At 35.0% G+C, this 18367-nt stretch overlaps 1 protein-coding gene across 4 annotated transcripts in view; it reads right to left on the bottom strand.

Moving 5' to 3' along the window:
• Window positions 1-18367, bottom strand: part of wake (wide awake) — a 492350-nt gene that overhangs the window by 63309 nt on the left and 410674 nt on the right. For 2 of the 4 annotated variants that reach the window (XM_065364775.1, XM_065364790.1), the window contains exon 1: window positions 12555-13088. The exons of the other annotated variants lie outside the window; for them this stretch is intronic. The gene's annotated coding sequence lies outside the window, so the exon portion shown is untranslated. Of the gene's footprint in view, window positions 1-12554; window positions 13089-18367 lie in introns of those variants that run through there. 4 annotated transcript variants of the gene reach the window in all.

Raw genomic sequence — 18367 nt, 5'->3', positions numbered from 1 at the left:
AAGGCAAGAAATGATTCTGGTGGTAAAGTGTTGAGTCAATTTTGATGACTTTTACACACCTTTTTGGAAATCTGGAATTTCCAAAATCGATTTATCGAAATCTCAAAATCGATTTATCGAAATCTCAAAATCGATTTATCGAATTCCCAAAATCTATTGGTCGAATTCTCAAAATCGATTGATCGAATTCCCATAATCAATTTATCGAATTCCGATAACCGAATAATCGAATTCCAAAACTCTGTTTATCGAATTCCAAAAATGTGATCTGTCACGAGAAAACCAGGTTAGTGTCCAAAAAATCGATTTGGTTTTTTTATGGATATTGGTAGTACTCAGTGTGCAGAATCCGCCTGTGGTGGTTAAAACGTTCGCGAACGATTCTTTTGACCCTAAATTCAAGGTTAAAAAAATAGAGCAACTACAAAAAAAGTTTGAAAAATTTTTTTTTTGAGATTTTCTTAAAAAGTATGTTCTGGGGAGTCAACATACAAATTTTTGGGGCAATCGGCCCACATTTGGTGGATTAGTGTCATTTTATTGAAATTTGAATGAGGCTTAAGCTGGAAAAATCAACTCTTTTCACTTTGAACAAAATTTTTGAAAAAATTGAAAAACTCAATAAATAACTTTATTTATATTAATTATTCATTCTTAGTAGTTTTCGCAAAATTTTTGGTGCAAAATTGAAAAAAAACGAAAAAATCGATTTGGGGAAATTTCGATTATCGGCCTTTGGCAACCCTGATTTTGAAAAAAAATGTCAGGTGATGTTGGCACCCCTTGTGGTCAAAAGTGGTCCAAGTTTCTTGGACCTACGAATCATAGATCGCCGAACACATAGATTCAAAACTTCAAATGTCCGTCCTGTAAAATTTACGTTTTGGACACTAACCTGGTTTTCTCGTGACAGATCACAAATCTGTTAATCGAATTCCAAAAATCAATTAATCTAATTACAAAAATCGATCAATCGAATTACAAAAATCAATCAATCGAATTACAAAAATCGATTATTCAAATTTCAAAAAATCTTATCAGTAAAATTGCACTTGATACATACAATAACGTTACAGTCCACCGCGCACCGCATTTTTCATGGTCCTCCGAGCCGGCTGGATTTCATTTGATGAGATTATAATTAAATAACTAAATAGGATGAACATCGAATTTTCCAAAATCATATCTATTCATATGATCTTCAGAAAGAGGACTCAAGATTTCCAACAGGTTCAAATCCGGCTCGAAGGACCATGAAAAATTCAAAGTGGACTCCATTGTTATTTTACAGCGTGGAATTTTCTTAATGAATAATTACGAGATGAATGGCAATTGGTAATGGTCTCAAAGTGAATGGTGTTTAAAATACAATGAGCCATGAGTCAGGATAAATTGAATCTCCCCCCTCCCATATTCTTATTTTTTCAACTGTGAGGGGAGGGGGGCTACTTGCACCACTTTTTTTGCAGATATGGGAAAAATAAAAAAAGGAATTATTTTCTCATCCGAGGTAACAGCTTTGGTGGGTAGGAGATGAAAAATTCCAACTTTGCAGAACAAGCTATAAACTCCAACACAGGCCTTTAGGACTTTTTTTAAAAAATGAATCGAGGATACTTGGCAAGGTCTTCGTGAAAATATTGATTTTGGTATATCGGAAACGATGACTAATTTGAACATTCGTTTTCGGATTCATTATCGTATCAGTGATGAGGCAATTTAAGCGAGGAAGTCGAAACAGCAGCAATGATATTAAGTAACAGGTTTTGGAAATGGTTTTAAAAATATTGAAAGACAACACTTAATTTCATTAGTAGTATAAGGTTAAAATACTTCATATACGTATAATTAGCCTACGTGTTTGCGGTATCGGTCTCGTTCTTCGTAAAAGTACCTATAGATACTCGTAATTATTCTTGCAACTTCTTCGGTATAGGTAGCCTTGATACTTATTACGAACATCGTATCTACCATACTTCGTGTCGTATATTTCGATTTCGTAAGTGTCCTTATTCCTCGCGAGAAATGCACGTAATTTTTCATCGTGTATTACGTCGTCGTAAGGATAAAGAGAGTCTGCGCCACCGTCTCTCTCACTATCGGTAATTTAAAGCGATAAAACTAGCTGTAAAATTTTTTTACCCAGTGTGCTGTGGTGGGTAGTAGGTATTTGTTTTTGCGACGACGTGTCGTGTTTAGTACAAAACGAAAAAAAAAAAAAAATCCAGGTAAAGGTGGATTTTGGATTGTACGTAGGTACCTTAGCACGTGTTAGAAATACGAGACTTAAGGGACTGCAGCAGCATCCAACAGACGCTATATCTTACAGTATCTGTGTACTGTGAGATAATAGAGGTATACAACCAGTGTACAAAAGAAGATTTCAGTACAGTACATGGTGTCTCATCGATTACAGCTATTTCTCGTTTTGGCTCGCTAATGTTGCTCGATTAAAAATGACGACAATTTTGCACCGTTGGTTCGTTGCTGCGGTATTAAGCTATAGTTATATGTACGTGTACGTCGAGACTCGGGTTAAATTGAAATTTCGTATTTTACGAGTACACTATACTCGTATATAGCCAAGTCTAGAGCGCCGTATCGGGTTAAAAATCAAATAAAACCAAGGATTTTACGTCGAACGAAGCGAAAGTCGAGATGGCCGACAGGGGGAGCGGGGCGGGATTTAAATTCAGCTCATTTCGCATGCACAAAAGTGCGTGATTAGTTGACTATGGCGGTGCTTGAAAGTTGAGAAATCGTTCTGGAGGGGTTTCTCTTCTCTTTTCGTTTTCTCAACGACCGGAATTCGATGCTTGGTTTTTATTCTTACGAGGTTTTCGGTTTTTATTATTTTTGTTTGGTTTTTGGCGGGAAATTACCCCCGAAGAAAGTGGGAATATTTTTACAGAGGTTTAATTTTACAAAAAAGTAGAAACTAGAAAATGGCTTCGAGCTGATGGGGGGGGGGGTATGTTTAAAGAACTAATTTTAGCGAATGATGCTTTTTTTTGGAGTTGGATCATTTTTTTCTCGAAGCAGTAGGAAGATGGGAGGAAGGGAGGGGGGGGTAGAGCGAAAAAGCCAAGATTTTTCAAAAATTCCTTTCTCTTAGAGAGTGCCATGTTTTTTTTTCTCAAAAAACATCTCCGTAGCTTACGTTTTTTTCTGAGTGACTTTCTATTGAAAATGTGTGAATATTGGTTATGAGAAGGAGGTAGGGTTATGCTATGTATCTGTTTTCTGCAGTTTTGAAATGGCGTTTTTCTTGCATTTTTTCTGATTTTAAGAAGAGGAAATTTTTTTTCAAATGTTTGTCTACACATTGGTAAAATATCTCATAAAAAATGTAAACATTTTCATTTTTTAGGTTTCTGATGGCATTTTTGCAGTAGGTGCCAAACTTGTGATTTTTTTTCTCGAAAATGAAAAAAAAATGACAAGCCAATTTTTTGATATGTTATTCTACACAAAAAGGACTAACACTGAGATTTTTTTCAGAATTTTTACTCGCGGACATCGTGGTTATATTTCAATTACAAGTTTTTAAATCGTTTTTTTTTTTTAGGTTTTTGAAAGTGGCAACACTGATTTTGACATCATTCGTCGATTACCCTCTCAAAGTACTACAATTTTTTGAAAAAAAAGTTCAAAATTCTATACCACGTACAACACCGGAGCAATTTGCAACTGAAATTTTCCATTTTTGGCAATTTTGGAAAACTTTGAAGCCTCACAGCTCAGCCAAAAAAACTCGAAAAAGTGTCCAGTTTGCATCATTCGTCATCGTTTGACAACCTCTAAACATGATCTGATTTTGAAAAAAAATCGAAGACCACTCGTGCAAAAGACCGACGATTTGGCATAGAACGACCTATAGCAATCCTTGTTCACTTTTTTCAAACTTTTTCCTCAAAATTTTTAGAGTTGCTTTTTTGTTTATATCGTCAAAAGTCCTGTTTTTTTTTTACCAAAATTACCAAAAAGGTCTATTTTTTGAAAGCCCTAACCAAAAGTCCCAATTTTTGCAAAAACTTTCATGTTACCATTTTTTGCCAAAATTTTCAAAATGTTTCAAAAATCCTAATTTTTGACAAAATTGTTGGAAAGTTTCATTTTCTGTCAAATTGTGAGAAAATGTCTCACTTCTGCCAAAATTGTCGAAAAAATACTAGAATTGTTAGAACGTGTTATTTTTTTAAAATGGGGGGAGGGGGGTAAGAAACGACCGGAGAATCAAGCAAATGCTCCACGAAAGTGTTCAGTTTCAGAAAAACACTGAAAAAAAAATACCAGTTGAGAGGTTGTGTTTTCCAAAATTTTTCAAAGATATAAAAAATATATGTTTGTTCAAGTTTGGATAAAAATAGATCTACTGAAATTTGGGGCCTGAGGTGGAGGAGGTTTAAATCCTTTTAAATTTCTTGAAGAGCTGAAAAAGTAACGTAGAATCAAATATAATTGAAAATGAATGCACTGATTTTTCCAATTTAAGACATTTAAAACCCCCTCCCCCTCCTCCCCTCCCCTCCCAATCCCTTCCCTTCCCATCACCTAACTCACTGTGGATGTCAAATACTTCTGCTGCTCACTACAGATAGGTATGTACAGTCGAGAAAATTGTTGAATTTGGCAACATTTCAATGCTTTCAGAAAAATGGAAGAAAAATAAAAAATTCAAGTCTGTAAACATTTTTTGAAAATTTTCCACATTTCAGGTAAGAGTCTCTCGAAAGAAGCCAGTTTGATGAATTGAGAACATCTACATACTTGAGTATTTTTTTTTCATTCTTTATAATTTTTTGGGGGGAGGGAGGGGGGGGGGAAGAAGACCAAATTTGTTGAGGGACCAATGGTAGGATTTTTTCGAAAAAAGGGTTATTTTTTTAAGCAAAAATGAAAAATTTGGAAACATTTTTTTTTTGATGTTTGCTCGTTGAAGAATTTTTATACAAGGAAACCAAAATATCTTGGGAGATGGGGGGGGGGGTGAGGGGAGGCATTTTAGAAAATTGACCTAGAGATGTGAAATCTGGCAGTTTTTTCTAGTTTCGACCCACCAAATCGTTCAGACATGGTTTTAAATCGTTTTGAACAATGAACAGTTCTGACTTCAGAAGCCTCCAGCGGATTTTTGAGAGTTGAAATTCTCATAGAATTTTACCCAATGAATTAGTAATGTTTGAATTTACTTCTTAGCCCTAATTTCAACATGCTCAATCAATTGGATGACGTTTCAAACCGTTTTGAAGCCTCCAGTCATATTTTGGGAGGTTCAATTGGGACTATTCTGATAAAAATGGAGACTTTTGGCGAATTTTATGTGAAATTAGAATTTTTTTTTGCAATTTTGACAATAATAAAATTTTTTTGATAAAAATTCGGGACTTTGTTCACAATGATGGGGGAAAGTTGAAGATTTTTTGACAATTTTGGTTAAAAAAAGTGAAACAAAAACTACGAAAATTTGTGGCAGAGGTCTTCAATTGGACAGCTGAAATTTTTCAAATAATTTTTTCTACTCGTGATAGTCCGGTATATGACAATAGGAGTAATTGCACCCCCCCCCCCCCGTCGATCCTCCGGGACAACTTTTTTCTTAAAGAGGACATCCTGAGGAACATTTTAAAGCAAACTTGCCCAAAAAAAAGTTGGTCTTACTTACAAAATGGTGGCCATTTTGATTGACAGGTCTGCCGAAATCGCAGATTTTGCGTTTCAACATAGAACTTGCACGAAATTTTTCAAACTTTACAAAGGTAGATCGAAAGATTATGCAAAAATTTATCACCTGTCAAAATTTCAAGTGCTAAAGTGCGTTTTTCGATTTTTGGTGAATTTTTGAAAATCGAATTTAGGTAGGCTAAAAATGAGGAAAAAATCAAAATTTTACCAAATTGACCAAGAAGGCTGAAATTGAGGATATGCCCTATTTTCGACATGCCAAATCGATTGGAAACGGTTTCAACCCGTTTTGAGCAGTTCTGGAGCCTCCAGCAGATTTTTGAAACTCGAAATTCCCACAAAATTCCATCAAATTGGAGTTGTAAAGCTGACATTTATTCTATAAACTAATTTCAATACGCTACGAAGTACTGCAGGAGAATTTCAAGTCGTTTTGGAGCCACCAGCGACTTTTTGAAAATTCTAATTTTTACAAAATTTCATCAAATGGAGATGGAAAGCTGAAAATTACTCTGCACTCCAATTTTAGCACCCTCTAAAGACGACTTCAGGTGAGTTCAAGTCATTTTAGGGCCTCCAGCGACTTTTTTGAAAATTACTGGAACCTCCAGTAGATTTTTGAAACTTGAAATTTCTCCAACATTAATTTATCAAATGGAGTTGGCATGCTGAAATTTACTTCGCAGACTACATGGTGGTTTCAAATGTTTTTGAATGAAATTAGTTTGAAGAATGAATTTCGACTCTCCACCTCAGTTTGATAAAATTTTGTGAAAATTTAAAGTTTCAAAAATCTGCTAGAGGCTCCAGTAATTTTCAAAGAAGTCGCTGGAGGCCTTAAAATTACTTGAACCCATCTGAAGTCATCTTCAAAGGGTGTTAAAATTGGAGTGTAGAGTAAATTTCAGCTTTTCATCTCCATTTGATGAAATTTTGTGAAAATTTAAATTTTCAAAACTCTGCTAGAGGCTTCAGGAATTTTCAAAAAGTCGTTGGAGGCTCCAAAACGACTTGAAATTCACCTGCAGTACTTCGTATCGTATTGAAATTAGCTTTTAGAATAAATTTCAGCTTTACAAGTCCAATTTGATGGAATTTTGTGGGAATTTCGAGTTTTAAAAATCTGCTGGAGGCTCCAGAACTGCTCAAAACGGGTTGAAACCGTTTCCAATCAATTTGGCATGTCGAAAATAGGGTATATCCCAAATTTCAGCTTTTTTGGTCAATTTGGTAAAATTTTGATTTTTTCCTCATTTTTGGCCTAAATTTGATTTTCAAAAATTCACCAAAAATCGAAAAACGCACTTTAGCACTTGAAATGTTGACAGGTGATAAATTTTTGCATGATCTTTCGATCTACCTTTGTAAAGTTTGAAAAAGTTCGTGTAAGTCTTATGTTGAAACGCAAAATCTGCGATTTCGGCTGACCTGTCAATCAAAATGGCCGCTATTATGTAAGTAAGGCCAACTTTTTTTTGGGAAAGTTTGCTTTAAAGTGTTCCTTAGGAGGTCCCCTTTAAGAAAAAAGTTGTCCCGGATGATCGGCGGGGGGGGGGGGGTGCAATTACTTCTATTGTCATATGCCGGACATTGCAATTTTCCCATAATTTTTAAGCATTAGATACTTCAGAAGTAGGCAGCCTAAAAAAGCATTTTTGAGACGAAATCTCCTTTCTGAAAAATGAAATGAAATTGAGAGGTGATTTGAAATCGACCTCAAGATATCAGAAAAAATTCAAGATATCGCAGCTGTCCAATATTTTTAAAAAATCATATACTATTACTCATTTTCACCGTTTCCGTGAACTTGAAATAAAAACGTAAAAAAACGAGGACATATTTTTGCCAACTTTATGATTTTTTCCCACAAAATTGGACTGATGAATTTTCGATAACAATGACGCTTAAGAAAATGAATCACCGACACTGCTACCAACTGTGAGTCATCGAACTGGTTTCAGAAATTACGAAACTAAGCTATGTAGATCGAAAAAGCATGTCTTGAAAAATTCAAACAATGAAGTTAATTTTTATAAAATTTGACGATTTTTTAAAAAAATAGAAAAAAATACTATCCAATAATTTTTTCATTTTTTAATAAAATAATAATATTGGGTCATTCCACGTCCATTGGACCAAGAAGTGGTAGGGGGGTTCGGCGATTTTTTTGAAATTTTTCCTGTGGAAAGACCTTCCGAAGGGATGACCAATGGCCAGGCCATTTTTTAAGACATTTTCACTGGGTGGGCAGGAGATGTGTGATATGACCTGTCAGGGTGGTCACACTCATAAACTGAGCGTAAAATTCAAATTCGATGATTTTATACATCGTCTTGGGCAACCATGCAAAAACTGAAAAAACGAGCTCATTATCGCTTATCAGACTTCCAGGAATAGCTTCTGCATAGTAGTAACTGCTACAGTAGTGGTGAGCGATAAGACGTAAAAGAGATTAGGAGACACTTCGCCTCATATTCAAGTTCGTACCTGTTCTATATCTAAGTATAATTTGATCAACTGAAGATCTGAGTAATGTTACGTACTGTCTGTGTCTGGTTATTTGTAATTGAGAAAAGTGAATGAAATGGATATTCGGAACTTTTTTAAAAAATCAAAACCAAATTGTGATTCGACATGTGCAACTGAAAAACAAAATCTTTCTGGTAAGTAAAAAAATACGATTGCATCATTTTTTGTTATGATAAGTATCTACCACTAAGTGAACTAAAGCAACAAAAAATAGGTAGGTAGGTATGTATAATACGTTTATGAACTTTTCTTTTCGTTTTTTTTTTTTACTAGCAAATTATGAAAGCACAAATTGTAAAACTGGTCGAGAAGAGTCTCAGAAACTGGAATTGGCCGCCAAAGTTTTACCTTCTACAAGTTCTGACTCCAAAAATGAAGGCGCAAATTTCTATCATGGACGTAAATTGGATTTGAATTGGTTGCTGACTTCGTACCCATTCTTCAAGAAATCAGTTCAAGCTGATGGTAAGAGAAATCGAAATTTTGTGTCTTGTGAAATCTGTGCAAAATTCAAAGATGAGGCGGCTAAAGTGTCAAGAAATGGTGTGGTTGCTTTTGCCGAAGGAATTCGTGTAGATAGTTCTCAGGGCCTTGAACGTATGATTGATCATTTGGATTCTAAACCCCACCTAGCCGCCTCAGAAGCAAAAAAAGCTGCCGAGTTGTGGGAACAACAGTCTGATAAACATCCATGGATCAATACATTGAAAAAACATCGCGAAGGTGTTGTAAATGATTTGATTGCTTTATGTATGGATGTTTATAACGATTCTCTGCTGGAAACACCAACTGCTCGTTCATGGCCAGCTCGCTCGTTAGCTGTAATGCGTGCGAAATCGATACAAGCTCAACTATACGATTCTAAGGACTGGGGCATTCAACTCGATGAATTTCAACCACCAGCTTCCGCACTTCATTACAGAGATCCTGTCATTTATGCTGAAATGTTGGATATTATTGGAGATTTAGAAATGCAAAAACTTGGGGACGAATTTAAATCAGCAATTTGTGTGTCTCTTCAGATAGATGGAAGCGTGGACCGTGGTAATAAGGACATGAAATTTGTCATCGCCAAATATGTTTCCGAAAATGAACCTACTGTGCTCCAAAATCGTTTTCTTGGGGTTATCCAACCAGAATCAACAGGTGCTCAAGGATTACTGGAAGCAACTTTACAAGTATGCAAAAATGCCAATATTCCAACCAAACTATTGGTAGGTATTACTACTGATGGCGAAGCAGCGAATACTGGACGTGAAGCTGGTCTCTGGAAATTGTTGGAAGACCATTTGCAACGTAAATTGCTGACCATATGGTGCTTTTGCCACCGATCTGACCTTGCTATGGAGTCTGCTTTAAGTACTGTTCCCGAATTGAAACATTGGTTAACCAACACGACTGCTGTATCCACATATTTTCGAACTGCTCCAGCAAAACTGAAAAGAATGACACAACTTTTCCCCCAATATCATTCTTTTCCTGCCTACTTTGAAGTACGATTTGCCGAACATGTTCATAATTTGATTGATACTGTATTACATAATTTACCTGGATGTATCAGCTATTGGCAAGAACTTTCTAACGACTTAACAAATAAATCATTTCTCTCTCGTGCTGACAAAGCAAAAGCAAATGGAATGCTAAAAATGTGGAACGTTTGTGATTCATTGCAAATTCGGCAAACCTACTTAATGGCTGATATCACGTTGATATTACAAGATCTTCAAAAAAAATTACAGAAAGGGAATCTCATCTTACCTGATGTAATTACATTGAAAAATAATGCCCTACGTAAGCTTAAAATCATGCAAAGTGGTCCGTATCCAGGTGGAAAAGAAGAACAACTCGTAAATCCAGGCGCTAATAATGAGGTCGAATCAAACACCGAAGAAGAAAATGAAAGTTCCGTGGACGAAAATGAAAGTTCGGGGGATGAAAATGAAAGTTCGATGGACGAAAATGAAAGCTCTTCAGAAGAAAATGGAAGTTCATCAGGTGAACATTCTCAAACTGAAGAAATTCCAAGAAAACGTCGAAAAGTTACTAATAGTTATGTGACCACTGGTACGCGAGATTGGGCAGCTATTCGTAATGAAATTGTTTTATCTTTCATCAATTTTCTTGATGAAAGATTAAATATTGAAGAAAATGGTATAATAAAAAAATTTTCTTCATTTTTGAATAGTAAAACTGCAAGAGAAATGATCGATAATGGCCGTCTCATAATTTCTGAAATCTTTGGCGAGGCTGAAGTCCTTGAATTCACAAACAATGTTTGTGATTGCTGGCCAAGGATTGTAGAAATTGGTGACTTGGATTCGCCTGATGATGGAGTCAAAATGTCTTATAAGCTTCGCAAAATGGTTCCTGCTACAACTGGACTTTTAAAAAAATTGCTTTGTTCGTTTTTGATTATTTCGCCGCATTCGATGACCGTGGAAAAATCAATTTCCCACTATAATCAATTCAAATCGATTCATCGCACATCCACATTGGAAACAACGCTGAACTCGAGGATGGCAGTAACACTGAATGGTGTAGGCACTGCGCATTACGACCCACGGCCAGCGGTGGCGGCTTTTTTGAAAAAGAAGGAACGTCGGTACAGAGAACCTGATCCTTCCACATATGCTGACAGAGACTTCGTGCAAAAGTTTTTTAGAAAAAACGGTGGTCTATAAAAACATGTTGTTTTTTTATTGATAAGAATTCAATGTTTTGACTTTTGAATAAATATTTGAATATTTGTGTTTTTGTGACTGAATGAAAATCAAAAATTTTCTTGGGCAAATCGAATTTACTGGGTGGGCAAAACTTGGTCACTGGGTGGGCATTTGCCCAAGCGACTATACCTTAAAAAATGGCCTGCCAATGGCGCAAATCGCAGCCCTCTAGCTCATTTTTAAAGGCAGCCAGGGGGTGTCAAAGTCTTCAGTGAACCTAAAATATCATCCATTTCAGCAGTGGATTACTCGATAACCGCGATACCTACCAAAATGGAGCTCAATAGTTAGGGGTTTTAAAAGGCTTCTTGGTGATATCATAAAAAGCAGTGTTACCACTTTTTTTGTACGAAAAATTAGCTCGAAAAATTTCAAAACGTAGTTTTCATATCATTTCGACTCTAAAAAATTCTGAAAAAAATATATCATGGACAACTTTTCATGCTGAACAACATGCTATTAAAAAATTGGGATGGTAACATGTTGCAAAATTGATTTTAAAAAATTTAAAATTTGCGAAAAAATGTTATTTTTTGATTTAAAACATGAAAAAAAGTTTTGATAGGTGAAGTTGACCCCTTTGACCCCTATTTTTACGTATCTGTTGAAAAAGTTGAAAAAACCCTTTCACTCGATGAAATAAACTCTTCACAAAAAATCAAAATTCGAAAAAATTCAAAAAATAAACGAATTTTTATTTTTTTGTTGTGAGTGTAATTTTCATCAACTTTTTCATGAAATACGTCAGAAAGAGGTCAAAATAAGACAATTGAATAAATTTAAACTTTTTTTGATGTTTGAAATTGAAAATTGAATTTTTTCGAATTTTGATTTTTTTGAAAATCGTCATAAAAATAACTTCTTTGAATTTTCAAAATTTGTCAAAAATCCAAATATGGACTTCAGCACTCAAAAATACTGGTGGAGGGAGAGGAGGGGGCATATTTCGACATGCTCCTTCCATTTGGCTCGGTTTTGTTCAGTTCATTGAGAAAATTTGCCTGGAGTTCTTTTTTATAAACGCATAGTTGAGAATTTTGCCATCAACCATCGAAAATTTTCACTTTCCCCCTCCTGCCCTTCGTAACCACACTTTTACCCAGAAGTGATTTTGAACTTTGGCACATCGAGTAGAGGTACGTAAATTATCACACAATCTTCACCTATACGAAATGAGTTGCTCGACCACAATCAACACTCTTCTGAATCCAAAAGGCAACTTGTTGTTTCAGAAATGTTTTCAATACTTAAATGTAAAAAAAAAAAACTATTCGACGAACGATAGGTTATGACCTTTGTAGAAAAAAATCCCAACTTCCGAGATTGCGTTATCTTTACTTTCGTCACGAGCATGAAAACCTACACTTATTTGATGAATTACGTAGAGAAAAACATATATATAATATTAAGTAGGTAGCCTTCGAATTCCTTCTAGGTTCGAGAGAATCGAGAATGCATCCATAGAATGAATTTGATTGAAAAAGAGAGTCGAGTTTGAATTCAAAGGGAATGTGAAAGTATAAATATCTATAAGATGAAATATCATAAATTTGGAATTTCCCTATTTACACTACATACAAGGAAAATTACGAGTATATTATCAGCTCAAATACTCACATTTTATCGGTCATTAACACTCTCCAAAATATACGAATATTATACACCAGCAGTAAGTAGTAAGTACACAAAACACCACAAATCACTGACCGAACCTCACATCGTGAAAAAAATCACCATTATTTGCCTCGAGTGGTACTCGGAATTCACTCGTAAAACCAATATTTACACAAATAGCTGAAAAAACCAAGTACACAGTACACACATTGACCAAAAAAACTACAGTACGAGCTTTTTTTCCCCTTCAACACGCACCACACCACACAACAACAAACACAAAAACAAAAACAACAACAACAAACAAATTCACGTGCCCGAGTAGGTAGGTAAGGTAAAAAAAACACCACCAAAGCGCGATGCTTTCGCACTGGAACGCGAATATTAACCTTCGATTAGAGAACTTATTCGTGGATCATGGTGCAATTGTTTCACGAAACGAGTTTTTTTTTATTCTTTCGCCGAGCAGCGAGCGTTTTAGTATTAGTATATAGTAATACTAGTAAGTATGTGCCTTCTGCATGCGGCAGTCGCAGCGAATGGCTATCAGCTGTTTTCCGAGTCCAAGTCACGGTTAAAAAATCCATCGCAGCATCGGTGTTTGAAGATAAGTAGTAGGAGGCTGGCGTAGCGAGTTTCTTATTGGTTGGCACTATTATCACGGTCACAAACCGGGTGTAGTAACCATTTAAGATGATCTTATTACCGCTATGACTGCTGTCGAGTACACCCCTCCGGCCCCCTGGTGCCCAACAAACGTTGAAATAGCGACGACAGTCGACAATGCAACCGATGCTATGTCGATGCGCCGAGTCTAGCCGCAGGTTTTTCTTCTCCTTTCTAAGTGCATTGGTGCGGTTCTGGTGCAGACTAGACGAAGCGAATGCGTTTTGTAGGTGTTGGGATTTTCGACTGAGGAGTGTGGGGTAAGGTGAGCCTATCAATTAGCTTAAGAAGCTGCAGAATACGAATTTTGCGTTTGCTGGATCAGAAGACGTATTCAGCAGAGGTGATAAGAAGGAAAGGTAAGATTAGGTCTTTGAATTTGCAGCAAAACTGGCAAAAAATGATTCACGAATTCAACGTATGACTTGATTGCATTTTTTCAGTTCATCCAAAAGTTGCACGCCAAAAAAAACCTATAAAATGGTGAGATGAATAAATCAGTCTCGTTGGCAGATAATTTTTATTGTTTTTTTTCAGCTTCGCAGAGCTCATCATCACGGCCACCCCCCTCCCTCTCATGGCAAAGAGGATCATTCTATACTGTTTTTATAGGTCAAAGTCCAACAAATAGGTAATGATTTCCCTATTCAGAGTAATATTGTAATGGGATAGGTACATACATACATATGTAGTATATTTTTTGCAAACGAGAACCTATCGAAAACATAATTTCATGCGTCACACAAATGAAACAAATTTTTTGGACTTTTATCTATTTGGGGAGGTTCTGGGGGTCATGGGTGAGATCAATTTGAAAAACCAAGGCTATATTCGTGTTCAGCGATATCGAAAACGTAGTATTTCATGTGTCACACGAATGAAACCATATTTTTGACTTTAACCCCCTTTGGGGAGGTGCTGGGGGCCGTGGATGGGTCCAATCAAAATTCTAACGTCTTATTCGTGTTCAGCCTCCCTAAAAACATACAATTCGATATGTCACATGCCCCAGATCTTTTTTTGAAAATATTGCCCAAATTTGGGGGAGGGGTGCTCGGTGCTCCCTCTACATTAAAAGATCCCATCTCGAAAATTAAATATTTCAAAAAAACATTAAAAGGTACACGTAAGGAAATTTTTTCAGAATTTTAAATGGTAGCTCCCACCTACAGCGCCATTTTGAAATTTGCTTTCAACTTTTGAAAATTTCTAAATACTTAAAAGTTTAAAATGCAATGCCCTTTCAAACTGTGAAATCAGTTTTGATCAAAGTACATATGATAGCTTTGGAGCTATGCGCTGCTGAAGTTGAGTATATCGAGACAATGTGAAAATAATAATAAGTGCAATTTTACTGATAGGATTTTTAGAATTCGATTAATCGATTTTTGGAATTCGATTATTCGATTTTTGGAATTCGATTGATAGATTTTTGGAATTCAATAAACTGATTTTTGGAATTCGATAAACAAATTTTCTGACTTTGATTAATCGATTTTGGGAATTCGATCAATCGATTTTGGGAATTCGATCAATCGATTTTGGGAATTCGATCAATCGATTTTGGGAATTCGATCAATCAATTTTTGGAATTCGATAAACAAATTTTCTGACTTCGATCAATCGATTTTCTGACTTCGATCAATCGATTTTCGGAATTCGATAAATCGATTTTCGGAATTCGATCAATCGATTTTCGGAATTCGATCAATCGATTTTTGGAATTCGATTAATGATAAACAGATTTTTGAAATTTGTTCAATCAATTTGTAAAAAAAAATTGAGCCAAATCAAAGGACATGAGACATGACTCAAAAACGTTGCTCGAATTGAGGTGGAATGACCCTTCATATTGACTTAAATTTTGATTTTTACGGAATCTCTCGTTTAGTACCGTACAAACGAATGACCATTTTTGAGCGCAAGAGCAGCTTTTCTTTCGAACCATGGAGGCTGATTCCCCCCAAGATGTGTCTTTCCACAAAAATGTTGTTTTTAGAAAAAAACGAGCCTGCATTTTTTCAAATTTTTCTGACCTCAGCAACGACCTTAAAATTTATTGAGAAGAGTTCAACTTCAATGCCCATGGAAGTGAGTCTAACTTTTAGAAGAAGGTCAAAACAGTCAGTTTTACGGTTTTTGGGGGTGTTGACTGCAGAAGTTCATTTTTTGATTTTTGATGAAGTTTTGAAAGTTCAAAAATTCTGCTATTGAGTATTTTTTCTTAAACGAAACTTGAGGGGGGAGGCTCTTTTAAAAACAAAACTATAAATTGTAAAAAATTTAAAACTGAAAAAGTTTGATATTGAAAAATGTGAAAAAGTACGAAATCAAAAAACTGAGAGTGAAATCAGGAATGCCAAAAGTGAAACGTAAAACTCTGAAAATGAAGCGAGATTATTTCAGATTCTATGAAAATCAAACCAAAAACTGATAATGAACCTGAAAACTAAAATAGAACACAAAAATTTCAAACAATAAAATATAAAAAATGCGAAATAAAATTGAAAACTCTGAAAAATAAATTCAAAAATTGAAAATTAACCAAAAACATAATAAAAAGAAATTAAAAATTAAAAACGTAATAGAAAATTAGGAAAATTTCGTAAAAAACCGAAAATAACGTTGAAAAAATGAAAGAAAAAAAATTTTAAAACTGAAGCAGGAATCAAAAGAACAAAGATCGAAACGAAAAAAAAAATGTGGAAAAAATCGAGTTTAAAAATAGGATAAAAAATATTATATGAAGATGAAATCAAAACTTGATAATAAAACTAAAACTGAAATCTAAAAGTGAAATTTAAAATTTCACAAATTTTTTGGAATAAAATTGAAATCTCCAAAAATAAAAAGTCAAACATTATTGAAATTGTAATCGAAAATTCTGAAATCGAAATTGAAAAAGTGAAGAGTAAAATCGAAAATTTAGAAAGTAAAAAACTGCATCAAACAGATTGGATTAAAAACAGAGAATTACAAATATGTACTTGAATCTAAAAATGAAAGATTAATGGGAAATTACTTATTAAAATGGACCCAAAATCTTTGAAAATAAAATCAAAAACCGAAAACAAAAGTGGGAATTCTGAAAAGTGAAACTGAAAACCCGTGAAAATAGAATCAGAAACTGAAAGTGAAACCTAAAAATGAATTGAAACATTTTGTGTAGTAATTTTTTTTACATGAAATTTAATAAAATTTTCTTTTTGTTTTTTGTGACTTTTTCTGTAGGCTTATTGAAATATTTTGCACTCGTTTTTAAAGTTTTTTGGTTACTTTTTGCTCAATTTTTCGTTTTTTTTTGGTAATCTTAGTTACTTTTTTTAAAGAAAAAATTGAGTTTGTGCCCTGCGTACACTTTCCAAGCTTTCAAAAAGTGAGACTTTCGCGCACAATTTCCACATAGGAGCCAACATTGTAAGTTTTTTTGTGTTTTTTTAAAAGCAGGTCATTTAGAAAATTCTTGCACAGAAATTACTTGTTGGAAGGGGGGGGGGATTTTTTTGAAAAAGGAATTATTTAGAAGAATTCTGACGCGCAAAAGTAATTTTTTAGATAAATTGGATTTTTGCACGATTTTCAACTTGAACGGGAGAGGGGGAGGAGGAGGGGTCCGAAATGACGTAATTTTGAGTTGAAGGAATAGAATTTTGAGTTAAAAAAAAATCATGGTAAACAAAGAATAAATTTTGTTCAAGAAAATTGTCAAAAGTACCTCACTCAATGTACCCCCTTCCCCCTCACTACCTTATCAAAAACATCGTTTTTCTCCAAGTCGACGAATTATTGAAAAATCGATCTCATAAACTTTTTGTCATTGAATCTTCCTCCTTCACCTCCTCCCCTCAGACAATAAATTCATTTCTTTCCACCCACGATGTTGCAAAATTCACATCGTCGAGAAGCGAGGGGCGAGGGGTTGCAAGGTACTAGTAAATTAATGCTCGTTATGATATTTACAAATAAAAAAGAGAGAGAGAGAGATTCGCTTTACTGCGACTTCGCCTTCCTAATTTAAGCTGCCAAGTCGTCTGAACGAATAAAATTATAAGTACTTTTCGTTGTATAATTTAATTTTTTATACGTATTTTTTCAAACGAATTGCGCGACTTCGCAGCCCGCTCTCGATCGTGGCGCTGGCGATGTCGTCGCTAATAAAGCCGTATAAAGAAAATTATTAAACGTTAATGAAAATAATTTCTAGCGAGCTTTAATCAGCAGGAAAAACCTAAACGATGAACGATGAACATTTGCGCTTGATGTAGCATTTTTTCAAACACGAACAACAGATTTCGCCCTGTACTCGCTATTGGTACATACGTTCGTATACATACATCATAGTTGAAAGCGTATCCAGAACCGCCCCTTTATTACGACCCCCTTCGACGATAATATACCAGTGTAAATTTTGAGGAGGTGCAGATGTCGACGAAGGAAAATTTCTTCTATTGTGCCACATGCATAGATTGTTGCCTATATTCTTCTACTCACACATACGATGAAGATGGAGATAGAAGGTAGGTAGAAGGTGGAACTCGTAACAGAATTTTTTTATTATTATGTTTTGATATTGTAGGCATGCTTGATTGGCTGTATTCTTGTCCGCATATACGGGATGGCCTGGATGTCGTTGACTTTCATTTGAAAAGATGTCTCATTTGAGGCCATTTTTATTCGAATACCTACGGTCAAATTTTATTTCACTTATTTATAGTGCGATTGTTCGTCTCATAGTGAGCTTTTCGTCATCGCTGCTGCAGTCTGAGTTTTTATCAATATATATTTTTTTCGAGTATGTGTCCTAACAATGATGAATACGTATTTTTTTTTTCATTTTGAAGGAAGAAGTTGTCAGTTAGAACGTTGAATGTAAAAGGAGACCTGCCGAAAGGTTTGTCTGATTGCTTGCTGGCAAAAAATTAAAAAATATACCACCAGACAAAATTTTTGGATGCTGAATTTTATTTTGCAGATTCAGGACCTCTTGAGTGGCAAATTTCGAAAAATTTTGAATAAAATTTGCTCAACTTAAGTACACCAAATTTGTTGAATAAGTCGACTCACACCAAATTATTTGAACTGGTCAAAGGTAGATCGAAAAAACGTACAAAAATTATAGCTAATCATTTAAGGTGCCGAAGTAAAGTTTT

Source organism: Planococcus citri, chromosome 1 (genome assembly GCF_950023065.1).
Source record: "Planococcus citri chromosome 1, ihPlaCitr1.1, whole genome shotgun sequence".
NCBI lineage: Eukaryota > Metazoa > Arthropoda > Insecta > Hemiptera > Pseudococcidae > Planococcus > Planococcus citri.
The sequence above is the reverse complement of the archived record's forward strand: the minus strand, read 5'-3'. Positions and strand labels throughout refer to the sequence as shown.